Below are 27,735 nucleotides of genomic sequence, written 5' to 3'. Positions count from 1 at the left end.
AGAAATGTTAAAAATGATGATTTAAGCCACTCCAAAAAGATATTCTTGGCTATTTTCACTTGGCCAGCATTCACAGGTGAGCTGTGGTCCTGTAAGGCCAAGAAAATGCCTGGTATTATCTAGTCCTAAGCACAGACTGATGTCTTTGCAGACAGAAATCAATGTGTAGTAAAAAGGACAAGGCTGGAACCAGGTTTTGATGTTCATGTTCCGGTGAGAGTGGGCTATTGGGGTTGCAAAAGCACTATATGGGACTTCTCTTTTCAGCCTCATGAGCCTTCTTTGCCCTCCAAGCACTACTCCAAGGTGGGGAAGCAATGGCAGATGGCAATAAATAGGCCCAAGGTTGTCTAGAAAGTGCATAGCAGGGAAAATGACTTAAATTCCCCAAATCAGGACTGCAGCTGCTGCCTTCCTGATATGGTTTTTTTTCCCCATCATAAGCATAGCACAGGGCGACTCTGCCTGGCTCTGGTACCCCTGTAATACCTTTGTCTGAAGGGAAACCATCTCATTGGCTTTATAAGTGTTCCTTAGAAATAGTTGACTCCAAACTAAGGGCAGAAAAGCCTCAGACCCAGAGCAGCCACGAGATGACTGCACCAGGAAATGAAATGTATAGAACACAAAAGCATTTAGGAAGCCTTTTAATATGGCACAAAGGAAGAAGAAAGACATCCAAAGAGTTAGGAAAGGCAACACCATTCCTTGTTAATGAAGAGAGAAGGTAAGCGAATACTGGCCACACATGGCATTAGTAGCACCAGTTAACACTCTTAAGCCCAGTGATACTTCTTGGTGCAAGAGATTTGTTGTTCATTGACAAATTAATTAATTTACCTTTAATTCATGAACTCCAGAAAGACTTGAAAAGGGAGGGAGCTGAGTCCTGGAACCTGATTATCCCCTCTGTGGTGAGGAGCAGTTACTGCTTCTCCACTGCCCAAAGCATAGCCAGGGGGCCATTAGCTCCTGTTTCTGCCCTGAAGGCTCAGGGACCAAGACCTCATCATATCTCATTGCTCATCTTGATCCCAGGCTTTGATTTGAACACACTTCAATCAAATCAACTCCATTAGTTTAGCTTGGTGGGGGGGGGGGGGGGGGATAGGAAGGGTGGTGGTATTTTGGTTTGGGATTTTTCCCTTTTATCCCTAATTTCATTAGAATCATATGGCTCCTCCCATGTGCTGCTTGGACAGATGCTGATCACTGGTACCCTAAATCAAAGGTAAATCTTAGAGGTGGGCAATCCCCGGGAAAATGAACATGCACTGGCTTTGCTGTGAACTGAGAGCGCTTAAGCTGCATGCCTTTATGGGGAAAATTAATTGTATGGATAATTCCCCCTTCCATTTCTATGTGTGGTATCCATGCTGTTTCAATTTCTGCGTGACAAAATGTATTATTGATAGGAACCAGACCTGTGGCTGCTTTAGTACTTAGATATCTAAATACTTGCCTGCAAGTACCATCTATCACTAAAGCGAAAAACCATGTCACTCGCAATGTCCTTTGGGAAGGAGAAAACCACAATTCTTTCAAGGTTTGCCAGTTACTTTACAAGTTAAGCCTGTCAGTTTAGCACTAAATCTTAGACTTAAAATGGTAAAATAAGGGGAAAAAAAAAAAAGAAAGAAAATAAGAAAGGTCCTTGCTTCAAAACTGGAAAACTGAGTTTGTCTGAGATATTTGACGCTTGTATCTGGGACTTGTGACGATTGATTCATGGGTTTGGGAACTGTGTGTGCTGACAGACCTGAGCGTCCTGCCTTTGCTTTGGGAGCATGGATTAGGTCTACCCTAAACAGGCTGAAAGGAAGAGATAGGGAGCAAACAATGGCACTCTCCAGCTTGCCATCACCTCTCAACTGTGAGCAATGGGCTTTGCAAGCAGCCAGCCTTCATCTCCATCGGGGGGCGAGGGTTTCCCTACCCTCTATGCAGCCACATGCAGAGATGCAGAGATCACAGAATCAACCAGGCTGGAAAAGCCCTTTAAGCTCATCCAGTCCAACCACTCCCCAGCACTGCCAAGGCCACCACTGACCCATGGCACTGAGGCCTCGTCTACATGGTATGTGAAGGAACGGTGACTCCAGCCCTGCCCTGGGCAGCCTGTTCCAATGCCTGAGCACCCTCTGGGGAAGGAATTGTTCCTCAGCTCCATCTAAACCTGCCCTGGTGCAGCTTGGGGCCGTTTCCTCTTGTCCCATCCCTTGTTCCTTGGGAGCAGAGCCCAGCCCCTCCTGGCTCCATCCTCCTGTCAGGCAGTTCTAGGGAGCAATCAGGTCCCCCCTGAGCCTTCTCTTCTCCAGACTGAACCCCTCAGGTCCCTCAGCCGTTCCCCATCACACTTGTGCTCCAGGCCCTGCACCAGCTCCATTGCCCTTCTCTGGACCCGCTCCAGCACCTCAATGCCTCTCTTGTAGTGAGGGTCCCAGAGCTGAACACAGGATTTGAGGTGCAGCCTCACCAGCGCTGAGAGATAGCTGGAACTGCTCGCAGTCACCCAAATCATCAAGTTAAGACCAAACCTCTTCTTGACCAGTGCTGAAGAAGGGCTGGACAAAAGCATTTCAGAGTATAAAAGCTGGGTTAATGGGGATCAAGAAAGTTGTCGTCGGGCTACTGAAGAAATCCAGAGCATCTCTCTCACAGCACCCAGGAATTTTAATGTTCCTGGGTGTGCACAAGGCACAGAGCAATTTGCTGTTCATGCAGCTTGGCTGTGCTTTCATCTGCTTGTTTTGAAATCAGGAGCTTTGCAGCAGTATGAATTTAATGGGACTTTTTTTTCCACCCTCCTGCTTGTCCCAGCAGGACCCTGGGCTGTGAGAAACAGAAGGGGGAAGAATGAAGCACCAATGTCATCTGTGGTGCTGGCCTGCAAGCGGCAGGATATGCCTATCTGCCCCTGGCAGCTCATCACTGCATCTGCCTTTTAACCTCACATTGGAGCACTGGGGGTGGTACCAGGCACTTAGCAAACATCTGGAAAACAACCACACTGTAAATTTGCAGGACACAAACTCATCACTTTGGCCCTTCCTGTGTGGTTATCCCATGGTAAGCTAGCTGCTGGCATTGCTCTCCCCGCACCGGGCATGTTTAGGACCATAAATCACAGGACCGCACTCACTTGGTTGGGACAGAGCATCACTGGTGCCACTGGTCACCATGTGAAGAAGCATGCTCAGGAATACCTTTGTCCTTTTCCTTTGCAAACACATTAGCATACATAATTTAAAAGATTATCTAGACCTTAAAAGATGCAGTTAGAGGTTCCATCAACAGACCATGTTGACAGACTGGCTCAAGAACCTTTTCAGAACAAGCAATCTGGATCTCTCATCTTGGATATTTGCTGGAGCAACAAGAGGATCAAGCTGGGAAAAGGAAAAGGCTTTATTTACACTGTTGCCTATCAGGAGGGAGACCACAGGGTCTATGTTTGAACGCAGAGGGTAAAAAAATGCTCATTCACAACATGTAATGAAAACCATCTTCTTTTGCCCTCCCACCCTGCCCCTGAGACAGTGTTCACAGAGCTGTCACTTTTCAGTTTCCTTTGTTTGGGTTTACTGGAGAGCAGAAAACTCCATCATTTCACCAATAAAATAGCAGAACCCCACTAAGCCTGGTGAAACAAGAATCAAAATGAGGAGAGTGGAAGAAAAGAAGGGATTGTTTCCCAGGGAAGGTCTAATACCGTTTTAGCTGTTGTTTCTGACAGAGAATAAGTCCTATTTATTTTATTACTCTGAGGGTTCTAATTGTCATCAGACCTTAATTGCATCTTGGCTTGCTTTGCAAAGCAAAGAAAGCAGCAGCCTGTGCTGGCCATTGGATGCAATCATCTGCTCTTTTGATATGCATGTGTGTTTGTCTATTTTTTCCTTTCATCTTTATATATAAACTGGAAAGTAGAAGCTGCTGTGATCCTACTGCACCTGACAGCTTTACAGCCCCTCTTCAAGGGCTGAGGCTCCTGAGACTGAGCCGACAGTGCTGCAGGGGGCTGTGGCTGAAGCTTTCTGAACCAGATACAGCCTTATGAGGTCTTGTTTTACTTCTCCTGCCACCCCTTTTGTCTTGCTGCCATGTTCAGCAGGTGTTTATCTTCCTTTTGTAGCAGATCCTTTTGAAAAGACATCAAAAAGCTTCATTAGGCACAAGAAAAGGGACATTTGCTTAAGCTATATTCATTCCCTTATTACCATATATTATCTTCCATCACTAATGAACAGAAGTGGCCATAAGGGCTGTATTCTTAAAAGCTTAACTGCTTTCAATCAAGTTTCAGAATTGTAGCCAGATGAAACTCTTCTGCTTGTGCTTGAGCACAAGCTGATTTCAGGGGAGCAAAGCAAGTGGCAGCCCAGAGCACATGCAAGCAGCATCCTCCTTTTTGTGTCATTTAAACTCAACAAGGGGCTGCTCAACCAAGGTGTAAAGGAGGAGTGCTGGGAAGCAGAGCAGAGTGAGCTCCCATCAGCCCTGGAAACAGGCTGCTGCTGGCCCAAGGTGGCATCCGGCATCAGCTGCCCAGGAAGGTGCTTACGGGCTGAAGCTTGCCCTTCATTCACCATCCTCCTTCCTTTTTCCCTCAATAATCAGTGCAAGCATCAGTGACAAAAAATGGGAAATTTTGGGGAGATTTTCATAGAATCACACAGTCCCAGCCTGGTTTGGCTTGGAAGGGACCTTAAAGCTCATCCAGTTCCAACCCCCTGCCACAGGCAGGGACACCTTCCACTAGACCAGGTTGCTCCAAGCCCCTGTGTCCAACCTGGCCTTGAACACTGCCAGAGATGGGGCAGCCACAGCTTCTCTGGGCACCCTGTGCCAGTGCCTCAGCACCCTCACAGGGAAGAGCTTCTCCCTTATACCTAACCTGAACTTCCCCTGTTTAAGTTTAAACCCATCACCCCTTTTACTTAATTACCTTCAAGCTCTCCATGAGACTGATTCACTTCCTGGCTTTCCAGGCTGCAGAGGTCCAGCAGTGTCTTGGCTGTTCCTTCATGCACCTCCTTATACAGTGGCTTTGTGTCAGTACATCCCCTTCCCTATGCTGCAAGCATAGGGAAGTTCAGACTGAAGTGGCTGATTTCTGGGGCTGTGGGTTAGCTTTCTAGTACTGCATGAATGCTGGGGACAATTTGTATTTGTATAAATAGATGTTCTGTCTCCTTGGGTTGCTGGGGGTGTGAGGTTTAGCACATTCATTACTCCCAGCATTTTAGGTCTGAAAAGAAACAGAGAAATAATAATCAGACAGTTCTTAATAGCATCCAGGGGATGGAAAGCAACTTCCTCTTCCCCCCCCAAAGCAACAGTGATTCAACACATGAGGGCTGAGTGAGGACAGTCATAGCATTTCAAGAGCAATACCAGTAGCAATGTCTACAGCCCTGTGGCTAAAGCAGCAGTGAAAAAAGGCCTGGGACCAGCTGTACTGTTGAAAATACAGATGCATTCAGGAAGACCATTGCCACAACAGCACTATCAGCTTCACTCTGAGATGGAATCTGTTCAGCACCCCAATTATCCTGGCCCTCACCTAGCCCTGATGAATGAAATAGATTTCATATTGCCTTGGTTGCATCTTATATCTGAAAAGGGTTCACTTCACACTTTTAAACATGTGCTTCAGTCCTCCCTGAAGAGGAAACACATAGAAACATCATGCAGAATCGTCAGGGATGCCAATGCAGGTGAATGCAAAGCTGATCCCTTACTGATTTTGATACAATATAGATCAGTATAGACAAGATAGACAATATAGGTCTTGCAGTAAGTCCTTGTGCTGTGTGGGCACAGAGGGATTCCCAGAGATGCCAGGAGACCAGCAAAGTCCCTTCTTGGTACCTAGGAAAGGATACTTCTGCTGGAAAGAGGATGGGGGTGCAAAGAATGTAGGGTCTCCTGCCACAAGGCCAGTTTTATCCCCAGCCCCGCATGCTATAGACAGCCAAGATGAGAGGTGAGGGGCTCAGGCTGGGAGAATCTGCTGGTTGCAAGATTTCACTTTGCCTGTTGCAGTGGCAGAAGGCAAGCAAGCTACGTGTGGGCTGCACGTTGAGCTGTGTCATTCCTCAAGGCACCGCAACCTTCCTGATTGCATGACTTCATCTCAGTGCTGAAATCTGCTCAATTTATGGGGATTTTCATGCAGCTGGCTCTCATACAGCGTTTCTTTTGTATTTATTTCACATTTTTACATGACTTTTTGCATGATTTTCCTAAATGAGTGACTTTCATAATGCAATGCTTTCTATTTTTGCGATGTGTCCAAGTAATCGTGGGCGAAACACTCCTCTCTGGAACAAAGGGAACTAAATGCTGCCCACATCACGCAATGGGCAAAATCTCTGCAGCATGTCTGGGAACATTCCTTTGTCAGGGACCAAGCAGGCTTTTCAGACACACTCGGTGGGCCAGCCACTGTAATGGCAATACACAGGCTCAACAGTAATGTGATAGGGGGCTTGTGGTAAGAGTTGGGCTGATTTCCTGCTGCATTTTCTCATTCCCAACCTGCTAGCAGTTTGGCATCTCACACACTACCACTGAATGGGGATTCTTGTCCTTGGCTACGCTCTGGGCATGTCTGCTGGGCATGGCTGGAGAACACGGCCTGGCTAAGTCCAACTGCATGCCCAGATGGAGAGGTATCTCTCAGCAAGTTGGGGGAAGTAGATCTTTACATTGTTATTTGGCTGCATAGGGTGTTGGGCATCTACTCTAGGTCATACTTTGCCATGAATGATTGGATGAGATGATCCTTGACGTCCCTTCCAACTGGGGTTCTATGATTCTGTGATCCCTAAGGACAATGCCTGATCGTTATGACACGAGATGTAGTAGAAGGCGCAACAAGTCCTGCAAACATACCCATAAAGGAAGATATTTGCCATATACAGATACTTGGACCTTTTCTGATCCTAAAAAAGGCAGGAATAATGCTGTGCATTTCTGAATGCTATCTTTAGGATCTTCCTCCCTTAACTACTCTACCTGTCTCTACTGACAGGTCTCTCCTGGGCCATCAATCACTGCGCAGCAGTTAGCATTTGCAAGTGCTAGGCCTGTTGTCCACAAATAAGGTTTTAAACTTCTTTTTGTAAGTTTTAATTTTACTGAGCTGTAAAGCCATCTAATTGCAAAGCTCTCCACATGGACAAAATTAGCTTGTCAACCAGGAACCATCACTGTTAGCTGAGTGGGAGATTTGCATGGATAGCTCTCATTAGAGCTAATGCAAATCATATGTGACAAGAGAGTAGACTTCAGAAGAGCTGAATTAAAGAGCATGTGCAGTGAAAAAGAAGTGGGAAACTTGGGTGAAGACTGGGACTGGATGATCTATAGATTAAATAAAGCTGTTCTAATAGCTGCCCCACAGCTTCTAGGATATGGAAGAGGAACTCAACAGAACAATAAACTTTCAATGTGCCCCTTGCACCTCCCTTCTGGTCAACAGAAAACCATTATATGCCACCTGTGGTTGGTGATACCTTGAAGCTTCAGTCAAGGTGGCAGAAGGTGTACAAACACATCAACTGGTTCCAGTCCCAGGGCAGTCATAGTCCAAGACATGGAGGGGGAAGGGTGGTAAGGAGATAACAATGACCATCAAAACCCAACAGGTAACAAACCCAGTTATGAGCAGCAGTTGTTAATTGCACTTAGTTTGCACTTATTGTGCCAAGGACCTATTTTCAGAAGAGAATCTGAAGAAGTCCAGCAAGCTGAATCACTGCACAGCTACCCACTGCTGCAAGAAGATTCTGAGATGTCCTCTTTGCCCTCTGCAAAGTTTAGACTGGATAGAATTAGTGACTTTCAGCCTTTCATTCCAGATTTTGAAGCCTTTACTCTTGCCATCGTAAGGGCAGGTATCTGTCAGGCTCAACAACATAGGCAGACTTGCATGCAACACCTGTACATCTAGGGCACTCTAGCACAATGGTCTAATACAGGTAGTATCCCCAAAGACCCACTTACCCACGGTATCAGATCCAAATACAAGCAGGACCCCGAGTTACAAGCACCCTGAACTGCACCCTGTCCTCCTCAGCACAGCTGAAGAAAACCAGGACACTCCTGGCTGCACATGATAGTGAGAAAAACCACAGGGAAGCCCCAGCTCCAATGGGGATCCATGTTCCTGGGAGCTGTCCAGACATGGAGCAAGAGTACTGTGAAGAGGGAAAGAGCTTCAGCTTAAGATAAGTATTCCAATTTTTCCATAGGGAGCGAAAGCAGGCACGTGAAGAGTGGTTTGGAAAATCCCTCTCTGACTTGCCTGCACTCACACAAGAAGGCGGGAGCAAAGCAGAGACTTGCTTTCCTCTTCATACCACTTTGACTGTGAAGTGTCATTCTCCTGAGAAGCCCACTTGGTTCCTCGCAGAGTCAAGCAGGGATGAGACCCATGGCTCTCCCTTTGGTACGTTGGAAAGCTTTAGGTCAAGACACAAGCTGCTGGAGAACGTTTTGAGCAGGAGCCCTTATGGGCTTCAGCTTAGGAAAGATAGGAATGACTGTAGCATGAACACCCTGCCCTGACACTATCCTGAGCAGTATGCTTGTCCTCCAGGCACAGCTAGTGGTCCCCCACCTCTGTTCTTGCCCATCCCTCCCTTCTGAGAACTGCAGCTCCTGTTCTCTTGCCACTGCTCTAACCAGTTTCTCTTATCAGAGGTGAAGAAGCCTCAAGGCAAACTGAGAGTTCCTCTGTCCTGCTTTTGGCTTTGTGTCTGACCCGAAAAAGGAGAAATGCTGTCCTTCTCATGACTCCTTGGCCAATCCCCTCCAGGTCTTGCCTGCTGACCCAACGCTTTTCAGTCTCCCAGACGCTGACTGCTGCTTTTTCCTGTGCCTTGGTTTATTCTCAGCCACGTCACTTGAAAGGATGAGCAAAGCTGAACATCCTCTACTGTTTTCTTTCAAGTACTTTCTCCAGTCATATCCCTGGGTCCTGTCTCAAGTCAGAGCAAAAGGTGACCAAAACCATTTTTGCTGCTGGCATACACAAGTGTCCCAAAGTGTGACCACTTCCATAAAGTCAAAACCTTCGTGAATGCATTGAAAACATCTTTTCTTCCCTCAAATAATTGTAGCTTCTGAGGAAAAGGAGACTAGCCTGCCCGTTACCATAAACATTTTCCCCTGGGCAGATGCCTTTTTCCCAAGGGAGACCACGAAGCAGAACTGTGGTGGAAAACCAGCATGTTGACAGTGTAATTAATTAATCCTGTCCTAGAACAAATTCTTGGTACATGCTGTAATGAGCCAGCTAAGCATGTTTGTCTACAGGGGAAACAATTAAAACCAAAGTTGCAAAACATACTCTCTTGCAAAACCCTTGCCCAAGAACCCCAAACCTGCAATAGGCTTTGGCTCACACCACAAGAAAAGGTACCTCTGGCTTTATCTTCCACCCAGCACTTCCCTCAGTGCGAAGGGTTTTCAAACCTCACAGCAATATGCTTCAGATGTCACCCAGACGCACTGCAGGTTGGGGGGATGTGGAGGGGAGGCAAGGAAGTGAAGCAATTGGGCCAGCAGATGCCTAAATGCCATTTGATCTGTGCATCTCAGCCACAGTCAGATTTCATCCCTGGAGGAAGACTCCCTCTGACAGCTTCTCCAGCTGTTTGTATCCAAGTTCCCCAGTGGAGGAGCCAGGTGTCCTACCCGAGTGCTCACACATGCACTGTCAGCCACCGGGATGTTAAAGAATGGGTATAAACCTAAACCGAGAGAGCACGCATCAGTCCATCAGGTGCTATCTACCCCATTGCTAGGGGAAAACAGCTTCGGCATGTGCCACAAACATGAAGCTGCCTGTTCCCAGGCTCTCACAGAGCCTGTAATAAGTGCCTTCCCCACACAGTCCTCCTTTCAACTGCCAAAAACAGAGGAGGATGTACCTGGTTTAATTCACTTTAACATGCCTGAGTGTATGCTGACAGTTGCTGTTGCCATTGGAAGGGACTGGCAGAGCTGGGGCTTCAAGGTGAGAATTGCAAAGGAATCAAACTGGAACCATATGGATGAAGCATGAGAAAAACAGGGGGTAAGTTTCATGGCTATTCAAGAGTGACCCTTAGCCCCTGCCTTCATTTCTCACAGTCCTGATGTGCTCCAAATCACCTTTCCAGCATAATTTTCCTTCCCTTTGCACAAGATCACTGTTCACTCTGATGAGACTGTCAAGTGAATGCTTGCATTGTAGTCACTGAACAGAGTGAAGAACTGCAAGAAAGCAAGGAAACCTCCTTTTGCAGCACAGGGCAAGTGGTTGTAAAGTTTTCTTTCCTTATTTTGCTTACAAAACCTCAAAAGCTGCAGATGCTGCAAGGCAGCATGGTGCATCACTGCAGCCAGTGTATCCATCACTGAGGAAAGCCAGACCTGGTGGGTGCAAGTTATGCCCAAAGCATATACTAGCATGGATATTAATGAGTGGTAAATCAAGCCCTACTTTATACAGACCTGACATAAAGCTCACATAAAACCAAAAGAGCATTACCTCCCTCCTGCTCTCTGCTGCCTTCGGTTTAGCTCCACTGTGTAGCAAAAGCAAACCCCACATTTAGGACTAAGTTAACAAATCCCCACATAGGTACAGAAGACAACTACTCATTGATATAACCAGTGGAAGGATGTCCGAAACATGCCCACACATCAGCTGGTACAAGTCAAATATGCTGGACTTCAGTGTTAACCTAAACTTACAACAAGAGAAAAAGCACTGATTCCAGCATAACAGCTGGACAGATGCAACTGACAGCAAATAACGGTTAGTTGAATCCACATTAGTTATGGTGCAAGGGCTTGGACACCTGGTCCTGCCTTCCTGCAGGGAGCTGGCCATAGGCAGACATGCCCTGTTAAAAAGTCAAACACCTTTTTTACATCCAAACTGGAAAAGTGCACACAGTGAATCACTGCCAGCCTCTGTGGCTGGACCCTTTCAGCCACCACTTTCTGAGGCTGCCTGAAGCATTTGAAGAGGAGGCAAAGCAGTAAGAACCATTTAAAAGCCACAAGAGACTGGAAGCCTGGGAATTCAGTGTCCCTGCTGCATTTATATTTCTCTTTTCTTCCTTTTCTTTTAAATGAAGCTGAAGGAACTCAGAACAGGCTCTCTCGTGAGTGGTGGGTGACCCTGCTCCACTGGGTGCAAGTTACTCACATGAATAGTATCTTTAATTGCCGTATCTTGGATACTAGCCTAAATTCACACTAGTAAGTCTCTAGAAGAGCTACAGTGTGACCTGGGATCTCCCAAATCCCAAACCAGCATCACTTGACCATCTCCCCTACTTGGAGCTCATGTTCCCTTGTTCACATAAAAGAAATGAGCCAACCTGCCTGCTCCTCCCCAGCCCTCCAGGCTTCTAGTAAAAGACCTGATCAGTGTGATGCTGTCTCTCCAATTCCAAACTCTCTCCCACCATTTACATTAATCTCTTTCCAGCCATAAACATGAGGTTTGCTACACCATTTCATGGGCATTCACAGTGTCAAGAAGGTTGGCTACAAACATGGGGGTTCAGTTTAGTTTAAGACAGACCATTTTAGGAATTGGTTGCAGGGTGGAGAAGGACAAATAGCTTCATGATTTCACAGATTTTCCTCTGGCCTCAAATGATATCTTACTATTCCCCCTTTAAAAGTCACTGAGATTTTGAGGCAGCTCCAACTGCAACAGTTCCATTATTTAGCTATTAAAAAGGTGCTTTTGGCAAGTAGCCACTGGCTAGAAAAAGCAAGGGAAGATATGACCAGGAAAATGTGAACAAGCAACTCACCATCCTCTCATGTGAGAGGGTAGATAGCAAGTAAAAGATCCAGTGTGTTGGTTTGTTAACTTCCCCAGTAGAAGCCATGCAGGGAAAGAGACAAGTGAAGAAGTTGTAAAAACCAAGAGGTTTTCACTGGCAACAAGGGGTAGGAGCTCTGCTGTGTAAATCACAAAATCCTCCAAACCTCAGCCCCACTTGCCCAGATCCTAGGTGGCAGGTAGTTGATCCTAGCTTTCCTTCTGCCTTTATGGGAATGTGGCCTATGTTCACCAAGTTACTTTGGAGTGAGTTTCAGAGCACTCCATGTATTTGCACAACTGAAGTGGGAAGAAAACCAGCAACTAAATCAGAACTGTCACTGCAGCCTGTTCATAACCTATGAGAGGGGATTCACCAAATTCAAACGACCCTTTGGTCATGAAAACTGCAGCCCATCTCTTGGCAAAGAGGCAAAGGTCTATTACATGTACTTTGTTCCCATGCTGTGGCAAAGAATGATAGGATAAAGTAAGCAAGGATCCCAGGATTTTGGAAACCACTGGGTGCCCTGGAATGAACTAAAATCAGGAAGTACAAGGATAACCTGTGGATCAAAGGGTATGAATCCAGGTTGCCAAATAAAGGGGTGATTATGTGAGCAGTTAAGGAGGGATTAGAATTGTAGGTGATAATAGTAAGCAGCTGGAAAGAGAGGCCATAAAGAGCCAGAAATGAAATAAAAGGCAGGTGGAAAAAAAGAAAGTCTTGATGGGAATCCTACCCCAATTAAAAATATGGAATTAAGTGCTCTAATGTGCCTAATCTTCATATACAAGTATGAAATGAGGCACGCTGTGAGATGCTCTGACTCCAGCTGATGCCCCAGCTTTATCCACATCTACCTGCTTTCTGATATGAGCAGCCTCTCAACCTCTGCTACATAGATCCGACACATAAGGAGATCACACAGGAAGATGTCTCTACAACTATCAGACAGCTCCATCTGCCTGCCTTCCTTCTGTGGAGACTGTGGTCCTCCACTTGCATCCATTTGCAGACATAGTCCCCCAAAGGACTCACATTGCAGCACAAGGCAGTCATATCTGAAAAAGCTGCCCTGGTCATTGCCATTACATTACAAGTAATGCTGCCAGTGGACAGCCCTCTCTTTAAGGCCATATTCCTTCCCTTATGCGGGGAGCTATTGCTCCCTATAATGACCTTTTAAGTACCTCCTGCCTGCTTCAAGGCAATGCCATACGTCTTGCACACATCATAGAATGATGGAATCATAGAATGGTTTGGGTTGGAAAGGACCTTAAGATCATCCAGTTCCAACCCCTGTTTTTATGTGCTTTGCAGGAGCTCCTTCCTCGTCTGCCCGTGTCCCCAGAGGTGCAGCAGGAGCAGACCAGACACATCTCACAAGGGCATGGTTCTCATTTCCTAGGCAAAGTCAGCAGTAAATTGCTCTGTCATGGTCTGGCTGCTCTGAAAAGTCCCAATTAGGTATCCATGAAAGGAGACAATGCAGGGCTGCTCTTGTCCAGGGAAGCCCTGAGCAGAGCTGCAAGGGGAGAAATGCTTCTGAGGGTGGTTGGGATTTGATTTTTAAGTGGCCATGGCTGTTTTAGGATCATGCCTTTGGGATTTTAACACTTGTTCCTTTATGCCAATTGCACCACTCATTCTTTATGCAGAACTATGTGTACCTGTCATTGGCATCACCTCCAACTCACTGAATGTCCAGGAACTGCTGCACTCGGTGTTTGGTTGCTCGCACTCCTAAACTAACCTGATCATAAACACTCTTCCTCACAACTAGCATTTACTGAGGCAGTGTAATAAAGAGTGCCACAACTATTCCCATCCTCCCAACACTTAGCATACCACTTCAGACCTTGCTAGCTCTTCTACCTCATTCCCCAGAGACACATAATCTTTTGCCTGCAAAGTGCTCCTAAGCAGAGGAGAGAAAACAAACTAAAAGAAGGGGAAAATGGTTATACTTTGTGATGCTTTTCACTAGTATAAAAGCATTCAGGTACATCTGGCCTGGCAGCCCACTCCAGCTGTAAGCAGGCCCTCAGTTGTCTGTTTCTATTAGAAATACATCTTTGCTCCCCATGGTTATTGTTCTTGGGAGACCTTTGGGAGCATTCATTGAGAACAAGGGACATTACAACTGTTCTAGGGGGTATTATAGCGGCACAAGGGAACAGGTCAAGGTTAGGGTATGGTTTATTCCCTGCCATGGGGTGAATCAGGATTGGACACTTCCCACCACATCGGGGTACAAATGGAGAGCTGAGTGAATACACAATTTGGACCCCTTGGGACTTATTTTTCCTAGCCCCTTGACCTCAAGAAGCCCATACAAGCGTCTGTTCAAGCTGGCTCTGCGTCTCAAATGAACTGCTCCTTTTGTGCGTGATCCCTGCCGATCGAACTGCTTTGGACTTTACACATGGAACAAAACCAGGCTTGGAAAGGAAAGAGCTGGGCTCACCAAACTGCTCAAGAGAGAGAAGGTTGAAATACCATCTCCCCCTTTAGTGCCCAAGATAGCTACACTCCTTTTCTCTCCCATACAGTGATTACTGCAAAGCATGGAAGCCTAAAGCAAATAATTGCCCATTTTGCAATGATTTTACATGAGATTTGGGCACCTCCCTCCTCAGCCTCCTTTGAACATTGCACCTGGCCCTTGGCCCCGGAGCAATTACGTTATCCTGTGGGACTGCCAGCTGCCTCTGTCTCCTTCCTGTTCTGTGTCTGCTCTCCCCTCTCACCCCTTTCTTGCAGCCTGCTGCTTCTCTCCATCGCAGGTGAGAGGCTGCCTGAACAACGGGGAGCAAGCCTGGGAGAATGATTTTTAAACCCATTAAGGGAGTCACCTAGAGTTTTATGGTGCTCTGGTTTTAAAGCTCAGGAGAGCTTGCATTTGATGTGGAACATACAGCCTGCAGGCCCCATTTCACTGAGTGTTCACCTTTTACCCCGTGCTGCCATGCCATTTGCCAGTTATCTCGCTTTGCTTTGATGTTTCCCATGCTAACGCTGACAACGCCAATGGAAGAAATCTCAAGAGATGCTCCATTATGAAAACAAGACACACAGATACAGCTGATGGCTTAAGATCATAAACATCCTCCAGGCAAACGGGGAAATGTTCCTACTTTAAAGGTTCTTTGGCTTTTCTACTTGTCAGCTCCCCAGTTTCAGCCAGGAGCAATTTGCAGCAATGCTAATTGTATGTTTTTCCTGAGCTGTGCAAAGTTATAGGCCAATTATTTTTCCTCCACCCCTGTGATGCATGTGGATTGCTGAAAAAAGCACGAAGGAAGAAGTTAATTCTTTCTGACCAAGCAACAAATCAGTATCATTCCTTGAAGTCAATGAAAAAAACCACCTTTATCAAAATATAATCAAGGAAATGCAGGATAGAAGCACTTTTGTGCTGCCATTGCTTTCAGCAGGAAAAGAGTTAAACTGATGCCAAACACCTCTGGAGATGAGGGAGCATGAGGCAGCTTTGCAGCTAAGCTACATATGCATTCTCTCTGTTATTAAAATTACAGAGCAGTTGCATGCAAACTGGCTGTAAGAGAAACATCTGCTGTGTTTATAATCCCAAAATGTTAATATCCTTATAATTTAACTTTCAGTTTCTGCAATACATTCCTTCTGAGTAACAAGAATACAATTTCGCTCACATCAGAAGTCTGGAAAGTCTATGTTTTCCCATTTTAGGATCCTTTGAGACACAGAAGAGGGTCTCAGCTTCAGGGAAGATCTGATCCATAGAACACAGGTATACTTAGAGAATTAGCCAGGATATCCACTCCATTTCAAAGCTTTCATTTTGAGAAAGTCAATCCTGGGCTTTTGCACAAAACTGAGAAGCCAACTCCTTATTCTGAGCGAGAGCCCAGGTCTGGTCTAGGAGAAGAATCAGAATTGTAATTGTTGTGATGCAGATGGGAGGGAGAAGTGCTGTGAATATCTCGTAGGTCCAACATTAAGGTCTGTGAACTGGTGTCTCCCAGATCTGTTTCCTGTTGCAGCCAAAGCTAAGTGGACATTTATGAGTGCATAGAAATACGGTCCAGATTGTCCAAGGGTCACAAAGAACATGCTTCTTGCAAGTTTAGGTGATCTAGAAACTAAAGCAAGCATATGGATTACGCTGTCATGTATGCAAGCCTTTTTCCCACATTGTCCCCAGACATTCCTGACTCCTGCACCCTGATCACCATGTAGAGCCCCATTTTCACAATAGACACAGGCTACTTACTAGAAAACAGTCCCATCAGAACCAAACAGCATCTAGTTATACTGCAAGCAAACAGACTGCTCACAACAATGCTAAAGAAGAATGATAATAGAATATAATACAAATAGTATAATCAATGTTAATATGTTCCATGTTGATTAATATGGCATATTGCTAACACAAAACCAACAACCTCTCCTTCCCCAAACCCACACTCTCTGCCTGGCTACAGCCTCTGGTGCATTAACAACCTCAAATCCAGATACCAAGCTAATAAGCCTTCCCCAGACATGCACAATTTCAAAGACCAAGGCTCACCAGCAAATTCTTCAAGGTTTTCCTTATAGAAGAGAAAGATCTGACCACAAGAGCTCTCTAAAGCCACTTCCCTACAATAGGGCAACCCATCCTATTTCCACTGAGCTCATAGTCTCTAAGATGAGTTGAGTCCCAGCTCAAACCTATAAAGATACCAGGCTTCTTGTTTCAAAAAAGCGGCTGCTTCTCTCCCAGGTATGAATTTTCTGTCACATTCTCCTTCCCAAGGAATGAAGACACGTCTTTTGCACCAATGAGTGTTTATAGTGTACCTAATGCAGGTGGGCTCTAACATCAGAGATGACATACATAAGGAGGAGCAACCAGTGCTATTAAAGCTGTGCAAAGAACTAATAACAGGAAGAATGCTCTCAAAAGGACTAGGCTGAAATTCCTTTGCTGTAAACAACACCAGGAAAGGAAGAAAGATCCAGATAATAAAAGCTTTAACACTTGGCCAATGGCAAGTCTGTTGATCAGACCTCTGAGAAGTCATACTTGTGTTGTAGTACCAAACAGCACCATCATGACATAGAATCATAGAACAGTTAGAGTTGGAAAGGACCTGACATGGCTTCTTGGTTCATTGCAGTGCTCTGTTGGCTATTACTTGGGCCCCAGCAGAAGGCAGGTCAAAATAGGACATCTTTTGGAAGCCAAGGGAAGAGAGCATGTCCATCCTGTAGCCCCCTATCATTTCCACCCGGAGAGACTGTCCAGGTGAGAGACCAGGTTCTCCAGCTACGTTGGTGCAACCCTGTTGTATTCAGTGATATTTTGCCAATGTTTATCTCATACCCTGGTGATTCCTTGGCATTTCCATTAAGACCACAAATCACTTGCTTCTTCACTGTGATGACTCACTACAAAAAGCAGCAGCCAGCCAAGTTCACAGAAATGATTTGGAGGTGAAAAGCTCCTTAACCTACTTCGAAAACTCCACAGCCCTAAACCGCACCATCCGAGAGACAACATTTATGTGCAGCCTATAGATCACAATAAAAGCAAGTAGGCCAAAGACCTATCAGCTCTTTTATGTATACTTGGCAAGGTTACAAGACAACAATTCACTTCCCTGGGACCTTTTACTCTTCTATAAATTCCAAGAGCCACGTTTAAAAATGAATTGGCAGATGCAATGTTTTAGTGTAAGGAAATTTGTTTTGTTCCAGCAACAGGCAAACATCTTCAGTCAGAAACAATGAAAGGGAGGGTAGATTTCCTCTGAAGCCAGCCAGAGCAGCCTAGTAGTATCTTCATGCAGAAAGAAAAGTTGGATCGTGTGATGAACTACAAAGAAGTTCTGCAGAAAGCTGAATAACACTTTTTGTCCGGAAAACCAGAAGTGCAGGCACTTTTGGAAGGATATGGAATGTGTTACAAGTTGTAATCCTCCCAGCAGAACCTCAAAAGCCTTGGCTTGTTCTGCTCTTTTAAATTCAGAACTTGACAGCTATTTAACCAGAACCACAAGTGTTAGAGGTGGAAAAGGCCTAGGGATTATCTAATCTGTTCCATGACTTGAACAGAGAACAGTAACACTAAATCTGTGCTGCGAAAGTGATGTGAAAATGTCTGCAGAAGAAAGAATCAGTAAAACTGGTGCTGGAATTCCAAGGAAGCACATTCCCCTTGTCTTGCAACTCATTAATTAATCTTTTAGCTTGAGTAGCTGCTGTGGTGTTACCCTTGACCAGAAGAATGATGGCAATGGAATCTGTGCCGCTTTAAGGCTGCCAATGAATGCCCACACATGAAGAATTAATCTTTCCAAGTGGCGTAAACCCACTCAGCAGGTTCCCTGCTAGGGAAAAAAGGCAATGGCATTCATCCACCACCAAAACACGCATCTTTTATACTTTAATAGCAATGTTGCTTTGAGTCTTAAGAAACAAACTCTCTATAAATCACATCATAAAATATATCCGGACTGATTGTTTACAGGAAAGCTCAGCAATGTCAGGTTTGGGGGGTTTTGATTTTCTTTTGCATTTTGGCATTTTTTTTTTGTGAAAATCTAACTTTAAAAAAGCACTTTTCTTCTGATGCTGGAAGTAGGGCGGTTTATTGCATGTGGATTAAAAGCCTTGCTCACAGTTTAAGTATTTGAAGGTGTGTCAGCCACTGGCAACTGAAGTCCCCTATCACCCCCTCCCTCTTTTATTGGTATTAATATTTCTGCTTTGCAGGTCTGCTGTAAAATGGATTGTGTTTTGCTGAACTTTTCACCCTTCTTCTTCCACGCTGTTTGGAACTTGCAGGGGGACAGCTCAGTGAAGTTACTTGTGCACGGGTTAAGAAGAGAAGGTGATCTAGGCCTTGACCCATGATTTTCTGAGCCTTCTGAATGATGGCTTAAAGATAGCAACCTCTTTCCCCAGTGGGGCAGGTAGCAGGAGTGTTGGCTGGCAAAGGAAGAAAGGCAGAAGCCCAACCCTGACAGTTCTTAATACTGCAAGGGAATAAAGCATAGAGCAAATCCCTCCAGACATCCACCTCTAAGGATGGTGCCCCTGCCTCAGTTTACGTAAAGATCTCTTCAAAAGAATCATGTTGGGATTGCAGCCAAGGAAAGCCATAAAATGAGATAATAGCAATAGGAGATAGAGTGAGATCAAGTAAAGATTCACACAGAGAAACCATTCACCTTCTGGCTGCCCTCAGCAACAGGTAGACACAGGAAGACCATGCTGCTATCAGCTTACAGTGTCCCCATTGTCTTCCTGGATACACAAAAACCATACTGACAAAATCTCATCTCTTGTTTGATCCTTTTAAGTCCTTAAGTCTCCTGGAAGGACTCAACACTTTTCCTTGGATGTCTCACTGGCTCCCACCAATGTCTCTTTGGGAACAAGGAGGCTTAACTCCACCTGGAAGCCCATTAAGGCAGAATCAAACTCATTTTCTGGGTCTCTCCCGTTCCTCAGATCTTCAAAGGGGGAATGAAGCTTTGCGTGCAAAGCAGATTTTGGGTATGGTGAAACGTTTTAATCAGGTAGCAGAAGGGGGCTTGGTAAAGACCACACACCGCAGCAACAAGGCAGCCCAACACTGAAGCCCACAGAGCCACTGAAGCAACCCGTAACATGGATCTGAAGGCTTTGGCTTTAACATCTGTGCTAAATACAGACTGAACCAATGCTTCCACATGCAGAAGATCTGCAAGCAGATGGCTACCACCTCTGGAGCATTCAGCAGTCCTTCCTCTGGCTTCGCCTTTGCGTGCCACTGTCCTTATCGAAAGGAGTAATGACCCATCCCCAGCTGGAAAACAGGCTGCGTTGGCATCCAGCAGCCCAGATGCTTTGCTAAACTCTCCCCATCCCTCCACTCTGCAAGGCTGTGCTGGGAAGATCAGGAGCAGATTTCTCCTCATATTTCTTGCACTCTTCCTTCCAGCCATGGCCAGCAGCTCCAAGAGAAATGCCTCTTTTTTTTAATGTTTTGGCACTTCCACTGTTGGCAGGAGGGAGGAGGGAGGAAAACAAACCTGAAGCTTTCAGAAACTCCATAAACAAAGATTTCTTTTCAATATGGTTCTGAAGAGAGCCAGAGATCTGGCAAGCAGAAAAAGGAGGGAGGATTATAGCCTCAGCATTGGAGAGTGTTTCTCCCAAACACAGAACAAAACAGCCTGCACCTCTCCTGCACATTTCACCATCGAGACATCCAGCTTAGATTGCAAAGTGCTCTAATTGCAAGAAAAAGGGATCCCTTTCAAAGTGCACTAAATGCGCTTGCTCGATGGCACTAGACAGTGCTGAGGGCATTAGTCAGTGCTGACAGGCTGAGGAAACATGCTGCTTCAGCCACAAAGATGGACAGGCTTGGATACATCACAAGGCAAATACTTTTCCAGGTTGGAGGCACATTCAACATCCTGCTGGATCATGGATGAAAATGGAGTAATTCTTGCACAGGAACTCTTCTAGAATGACTTTTTTCTGTTATCCTTCTGTGTATTGAAGTGGTCCAGACAACAGCTGCTCTTCACTGAATGCTTTAAGTTGCGTCCCTGAGCCCAGTAGGTGGCATAAGGAGAGTCCATGATATTACACGTGCCTGTTACACTGAGGACAGAGAGGAATCAGCTCAGAACTGGAAAAGCACATGAGAGGTCTGATAAGAAACCTTTCTTTGTGGGAGCTCCAGTACCTGTGGTGAGGCAGGTTTTCCCAGGTCTACACTCTAAGCAGACCTGCAAGCTACTAGATGTTCAGGAAGAAATTACTTCATAATACAGTTTCCTCCTCTCCTTCCAAGAGCTCCTGGGATTTTTTGCTGTCATTAAAGCATACTCCAGGCTCCTGCCGCTTTGAAACTGCCCTCATAGCATCTCATCTGGGAGACTAGAGCTTGATTTTGTCCAGGGTTAGCCTCAGGCAGGGCAGTCCAGTTTTACTCACAGATTAACTAAAGCCAAGCTCACACACACTAAACTGCATGGCTTTCATGAGTTGCATTGATGCGTACCTGCTGGCCCTAACACTAATCCTAACTCTGCTGATAGTACTATTTTCTTACAAACCTAAACCAAACTGATTCACTGTCACACACTGCTCACACAGCCCAAGGAAGTGCTTCTATAGAACTTGAGCTTAAATAGATCTGATTTCTTTTCTACCTGAAAATGGTTGTACCTGATAGTACGCTGTCAAGAGGTGATTTGTTTTCCACATTGATTTAAGTAAGAGCAAGGTCAGGCAATCACAATCTCAAACACACCAGTTTAGTAAAATGCTGCCTCCTGGCCAAGCATTCTGCTTGGCTGTGGAGTCACTACTAGACAGATGTGATCTGAAAATAAGCCAGTTGGTCAGATAACAAGAGTTCAGCTCTTAATCCTATCATTAATGAATAAGTCATGAATGAGTCACTTCTACCTCTTTGGCTTAGTTTCCCAACTAATAAAAATTAATAACCTTTTATTTTTTCTTCCTTTTTCTTTTTTTCTTTTAATTTATCTATTTTGCTGTGATATTCTGCAGACTGATTAATGAGGTGCTCTTCTGTGAAAGGATGCTGATCCTGGGAACAGTCTTTCGGAGATGCTGCAGAAGAAGTTCATATTGTCAGGGGTGACACAGCAGAGAGGCCAGAGATTCAATTTACTGTTCTGCAGCCTCAAGGCATTGTATCGCTGCTTCACACTCAGTGATTTTCCTGGTTTTTTGGATTGGTTTTATCAAAAGCAAGTAGGGATTCTTCAGAAAGGCAACTTTTGCAATGTAATGAAATAAGACTAACTCTATAAGGGCTATTCTCTCCCTTGACAGATCCATGAACTACAACGTACAACTTGCTGCTCCATCATTTAGGGATGTATTTCCGAGGAAACGGGGGCATATATTTATATGGATGTGTATATTTGCTTTAATATTGGCTTCTTTCTGCTCTGACTCGAGCACAACAGCTGAACCGCTCTTGGAAGCAGTTCACACAACAGCACAAAGGGAATATTGCGAACTTCCATGCGAGCTTTGCACGACCGATGGGGCTTGCTGTAGGAAGGGAAAGCACGCATGTACCCAGCCTTCTGAAGGTTCGCCCGTGTTTTCTGAGCCACAGGACTGGATCCTGGTATAAATTAACATTTTCCATTCCCAGATGTTCGTTCCGCCTTGTTGCGACACCTCTTACCTAGTTTCAGGCTGACCTTGCGCTGGGCTTGAGACTGTTCACGAGTTTTTTAGTCATTGTTAAGAGTAAGGAAAAAGAAACAAACATCTGGCTAGCAGAGCTGCCAAGTGCACATTCCTGCCTTGTTTTTCAGCCTTTCAATCCCTTTGTTTTCAGCCTGAAATTCCACTTGATAAATGCATGGAGAGCCACAGGGCACTGATTAGACGCAATTCCAGTCCTGACCCACGCCACTGCTCCACTAGCATTGCCTCAGTGGAAGCACCACTGGCATCCACAGACCCCAGACCAGGAGTAAGACCTTGGCAGATCCGTCCCATCCATGTTTACATATGGGGGCCTGATCCTACTCCCACTGAGGTCAATGGGAGCTTTGCCACCAACTTCAATGGGAACAGGATGGAGCTTTAACATTGTTACTGCATTGAAATGGTGTTCAAGCCCATCCTTTGCCAAGATATGGGCTTCTTAGTTTCTATAGCTGTAGTATGCTTGCTTTTAATTGGAAACAACAACTTCATTGAATCTTGGCCTGTGGTGCTGGCACGGCCTGACCAGACCAGGTGGGGTTGTTTCAGCAAAGGCTCATGAATTATCAAATGCAAGAGGGGCCATGTGACAACAGCTTCATCTTCTTTACCTTGGCTGCGCAAGATTCAGCCTGCTGCACCTCTGCATGGGTGCATTCTCCTGGACCACAGCTGCTCAGACCTGGGTCCATCCTTCCCAGCTATGGGTGCTTCCCTACAGCAGCTAAGTTAAGTCAAAGAAGCTGGCTTAGATTTCATCTGTTGAAAGAAAAACCACTCCAGGGGTTGATTCAGACCTTGGGCAGGTTGTAACACTATCCAAAAGCACCTGTCTTTTGCAGGATGCTGCTAAACGGAGGCTAAATAGTTAGTCAGAGCCAGGAAACCAGGATCAATTGCTCAGTGTGACAAGCAGCTTTGAATCCCTTCAGAGAGATACGCTAGGGAAAAGGTAAGGTGCAGAAGGACCACTGTGTTTTCACTCAATTGGATGTCTTCGCAAGGCATTGCATTAATGTTGCTTGGAATACCAAGCATCTGAGTCTTTTAAAAGCTTCCCTCTGTTTTTTATTTACGTGTGAGTGAGTCTGTGTTTTTGAAAACCATATTTGAAGATCATTAATCTGAGACAAGAAAGCGCCAGACTTATACAATGCTGTCCCACCCAGCTGTTGATGCTCACCAAACCCAACCTACGCAAGGGCTGACGCTGTGAAGCGGGATTGTACTGGACTGGAAAGCCTCTCTTTTCCATCAGAGATGCCAAATCTGTGGTGTCGCTATGATGATCCAAGTTGACACTGGCCATGAGAACAATTCTGTTTCTTCCCTGCTGGTCACTTCCATAAATGCCAAGTTCTGGGCAACACAATGTACATCATTTCCAGGAGACCGCTCAGTGGTCCCATTTGCATTGCCAGTTGGGTTTTGGTTGTTTTTTTTTTTTAACGCTTTTTCTTTCAGCCATACATTTTAGATTAAAAAATAATAATCATGCAATCTCTCAGGAAATAGGGCTTTCAAAAATGGGGACGCAAAGCAGCATGGTCCAGTGGAGATCTGAGCAGGCAGACTTTACAGCCCTGCAGCCGCTCGTTGAATATCCTTTTTCATTAAGATTAGTTTCAGCTTCTGGCCCCTGCTGTACCACTGTAAGTCCTTTTTTTTACCCAGTGCCTTTTTAAGGGCTCCCTCATTCAAGGGAACTACAAACTCAACAACCAGTTATTAATTTCACTTGCAAATGTATGCTCCTCATTGAGTTTAGATTCTGATTTAAGGTGACTTCTGAGTGAGGAAATTACAGCCCAAAAGAGAGCTATTGGCTGCCCATTTCCTACACAGAGGAGGTCTGAACATTATCAAGCTGTACCGAGAGCTTTCAGTCTCAGTCTCAGAAGAAAAGGGATTTGGGGTGGGTTTGAGAATATAAATGAAGAAGGACCGCAGCGTACAGGACTTGTCCTGGCATTTCATCGGCCTAGATGGCAAAGCCCTTTTATCATCTGTAAGGAGGAAAATGCCACTCACAGCTGGAAACTACACAGAATTTGTATCAAGAAACCTGGACAAGTATGTAGGAAAAAACTGGGAAGTTTGGTTTTGTGGGAGGAAAATCGTAAGCTTTCTATCAGTTCCATCTATTGAGTCCTACCAATTCAGAGGGGCTTACCAGGTTCTGCAAACTAGCGTAAAGCACCCATAAAACCTTTAATAAAGAAAACATTTGGACTGCCAGTTTGACTAGGTCTTCTCCAATGAAGGGACTACATTCAAGCATGGGAAATTCTTCCTGTGTTGCACAGATGCTCTCTCTCTGACCCATAACTTCATTTAACTCTCCTCAAGAGGAAGAAAGGAATCCCTGCTAAAATTATTAGCTTTCACAGAGAATATTTTCTTTGAGGAAATGGCCAGCACACGTGCTTTGCTTTCTCAAAGGGCTCACATGAATACAGCACAAACTCTATGCTCCTGCAGCTATGAGAATGTTTTCTTTCCCAAAGGCAAACACATATTACCCCCTCTAATACTCTTGTCCCACTTGTTGGGACAACACTTTCCACAGAGATGCCCAACAGCTTTAATACGTAGAATCACAGAAACATAGAACGGCTTGGGTTGGAAGGGACCTTAAAGCTCATCCAGTCCCAACCCCCTGCCATGGGCAAGGACACCTTCCACTAGAGCAGGTTGCTCCAAGCCACTGTGTCCAACCTGGCCTTGAACACTGCCAGGGATGGGGCAGCCACAGCTTCCTTGGGCAAGCTGTGCCAGTGTCCCACCACTCCCATAGTAAAGTCTAAATCCACCCTTTTGTCCAGGTGCCTGGCTACCTCCAAAAGAAGTATTATTGATTGTGAGATTTAGATCTCAAATACAGTCAAGGGACACTAGCTGGAACCCCACTGTGGCCTCATAAGACATCTGCTCTATCCTTTAAAGGGGAAAACCAAACTAGAACAAGTTTGCGCAATATATAATCAAGCACAGTTGTCAAAGGAGAGGAGGAAGACATTTGTGCTGTCCTCCTAGCATTCATCTAGGGCCCTGTGTCCCCGGGTCCCACCTAATGTGGTCTTGTTCAGCTTCTTGGTCTTATTTTCTGCATGTAGCTGGAGGAGTTTCCCCCTCATGGAGGTTTGATAACCATAATGGTTGCAAAGAGCACAGGAATATTAAGAGCAGTTGACAGAGGAGCTCTCAGGGGGACACAAAGGCTCCTGGCTTACCACTCAGATTACAGACCCTTAGGATAATGCATATCATCTTATTGGTATAATTGCTATTGCTTTCATTAAAGCAGAGGCTTGAGAGACCCCTATAAGGGGAGGAGAGACTGAAATCATGCATACCTTTTATATGACGCCCAGTACAAACTGTGGTCTGAGCCAAAGCACCCAGAGAGCCTATCTCATCAAATCCAGCAGTACTAATGAAAAGAGACCTGCACGTTATTTGATAAAATGCCACATTATGAGGTATCATGGCCTCAGACACAGGGGACTTCAAAGCTACTCCCAGCTACAGCTCTTACACAGAGCTGCAGCATCTCAGTCCATATTCAGCTAGCTAGTTCAGAGCACCAGAGCTACTCTCCAAGCTCAGAAAAAGCTGCCGGTTCTGAAGAAAGTGGGTAGGTTTCCTTTTTGTTCTAGACCAGATCAAGCTCCCCCTGGCATTCATTTCCCCACAGCAAGGAGGAACATTTTTCCCATGCAAGGCAACACTTTGACATTACGAGCTCAGTCAATTCAAATGTTCCACCCTGAGATTGAATAATTGTTTAGCTGTGGTATCAATAGATACCACTAATCAATAGATAACATTAAATAAATGCCACGGTTACTGAAATGAAAGCATGAAGCTAGAGGATGCACACCAAACCCCACTCTGGTTGCTCTTACTGCTGGATTTTGCAGGGCAGAGTCAAAGGCAGGCGATCTTTGGAAGCAAGAAAAGTCAGAGTAGAATCATAGAATGATTTGGATTGAAAAGGACCTTAAGACCATCTGATTTCTACCCCCTGCCACGGGCAGGCACACGTTCCACTAGAGCAGGTTGCTCCAAGCCCCTGTGTCCAACCTGGCCTTGAACACTGCCAGGGATGGGGCAGCCACAGCTTCTCTGGGCACCCTGTGCCAGCACCTCAGCACCCTCACAGGGAAGAGCTTCTCCCTTATACCTAACCTGAACTTCCCCTGTTTAAGTTTAAACCCATCACCTCTTGTCCCGTTGCTACAAAACAGTCAGAGTGAACATCTGTTCATGGCTGAAGCAGGCACAGCAAACCCGTAATCTACCATTCTATAAGGAGCACATACCACTTCTCAGACTGCTACCATACTGAGTCCAATGAGTGCTAATTAAGCCTGTCACATCACTCGGCCAACATGGGTATGAAGTGTTTCTATTTGCCAGTATAGCCACATTCAAGAGGACATGATCACATATCTTTGCACTGCACATTCCCATCATACTTCAGACTAAAAATCATTGTAAACTACAGGTTCCCCAAATGAAAGATGCTCATTCACATGGTTGTCATCTCAAGAATCACAAAATGTGCCTTCCCACTTCTTCCCAATGCCCTGCAAGAACCATCACCCCCAAAGCAACTTTAAAGTGTTCATCACTTTACCATGTTCTTTGCAGCTCCACACAGAGAAGTCGCAGGCATGCAACTGACCTTGGGCAAGACTTAGTGTCCCCTCCAGTGCTGCATCCATCCCACATTCTTGAGCTCTGAGACAAAACATCTCAGAATCTGCAGCAATGGCTAGAAACATATTAATCTTCCTGATCCATCTTCCCTTAATCCACCAAGGAGCATCCTATAGTTTGTGACTGCTGACTTATTACCCAGTCCTCCCAGAACACATTAATCACTTTAAGACATAATAAAGCTTTCTAATAAAGAACAAACTACAGCTGTTAAGAAAAAGCAAACGCTAGGCTAGCTTTTGTGGGCATGTCACATAGAAATACTATTATAGTGAGCTTCTCATATTGGTGTATGCAATTAACATTAATTAGCACAAATAGAAGGTTTGCTTTTTGTTTATTTTAATATGTTCATTTTGCTTGTTGCATATGAGATGCTGATGCTAAAGAACAATGTACTCAGTGAAAGCTTCACTGAAGTTGGTGGGAGGCAGTGGTTAGGCAATAAGGTGAACTCTTCAACAGACCAGATTTTAACCTGGGTTGGTAACTTGAATTCATCCAAAACATTAACCCCACATGCCTTGTCTTCATCTGTCAACAGCAGATACAGCCAAGCTGCACAAAGCCATGTACTATGGGGATACCCATGCTTACCTCAGGAAAGGTGAAGTAGTTCATGCAGAGGTTGGAATCATTTGAGTGAGACTCTTGCTGGTACCAGTTTCCTCTGCTGTGACTACATGATGTGATCTGAAACATAGCCCTGGAAAGGGAACGACAGGAGGCTGAGGACACATGAACGATGTGGAAAAGTTAAAAGGAGCCATGTTAAGGCCACCAACTAAGTAAAAGGCAGAGAGAAAGACAGAACATGGGGACCATCACACAGACAGGCTCTGGCTGAAAAATGCCCTGTTGCCACCTAAGATCTCTTCTCCTTCAGGGCAGTAAAAATTCAGATAAAGAATCTGTAAGTGCAAGGGGGCAAATGGACCTG

The 27,735-nt window shown here is 45.3% G+C and overlaps 1 long non-coding RNA gene across 1 annotated transcript; it reads right to left on the bottom strand.

The window, feature by feature from the left end:
- Positions 1-5,123: 5,123 nt before the first annotated feature.
- LOC133225978 (uncharacterized) lies at positions 5,124-27,593 on the bottom strand. The gene is made up of 3 exons (XR_009729339.1): positions 27,393-27,593; positions 26,761-26,838; positions 5,124-5,251 (listed from the first exon to the last, which is right to left on the bottom strand). It is a non-coding gene; the product is annotated as an uncharacterized LOC133225978 (long non-coding RNA).
- Positions 27,594-27,735: the final 142 nt, after the last annotated feature.

Source organism: Neopsephotus bourkii, unplaced genomic scaffold (assembly GCF_033783945.1).
Source record: "Neopsephotus bourkii isolate Nb327-2 ecotype Australia unplaced genomic scaffold, CSIRO-AGI_Nbou_v1 NB_1768, whole genome shotgun sequence".
Taxonomy (NCBI): Eukaryota; Metazoa; Chordata; class Aves; order Psittaciformes; family Psittacidae; genus Neopsephotus; species Neopsephotus bourkii.
This window is presented reverse-complemented; position numbering and strand designations above follow the sequence as displayed.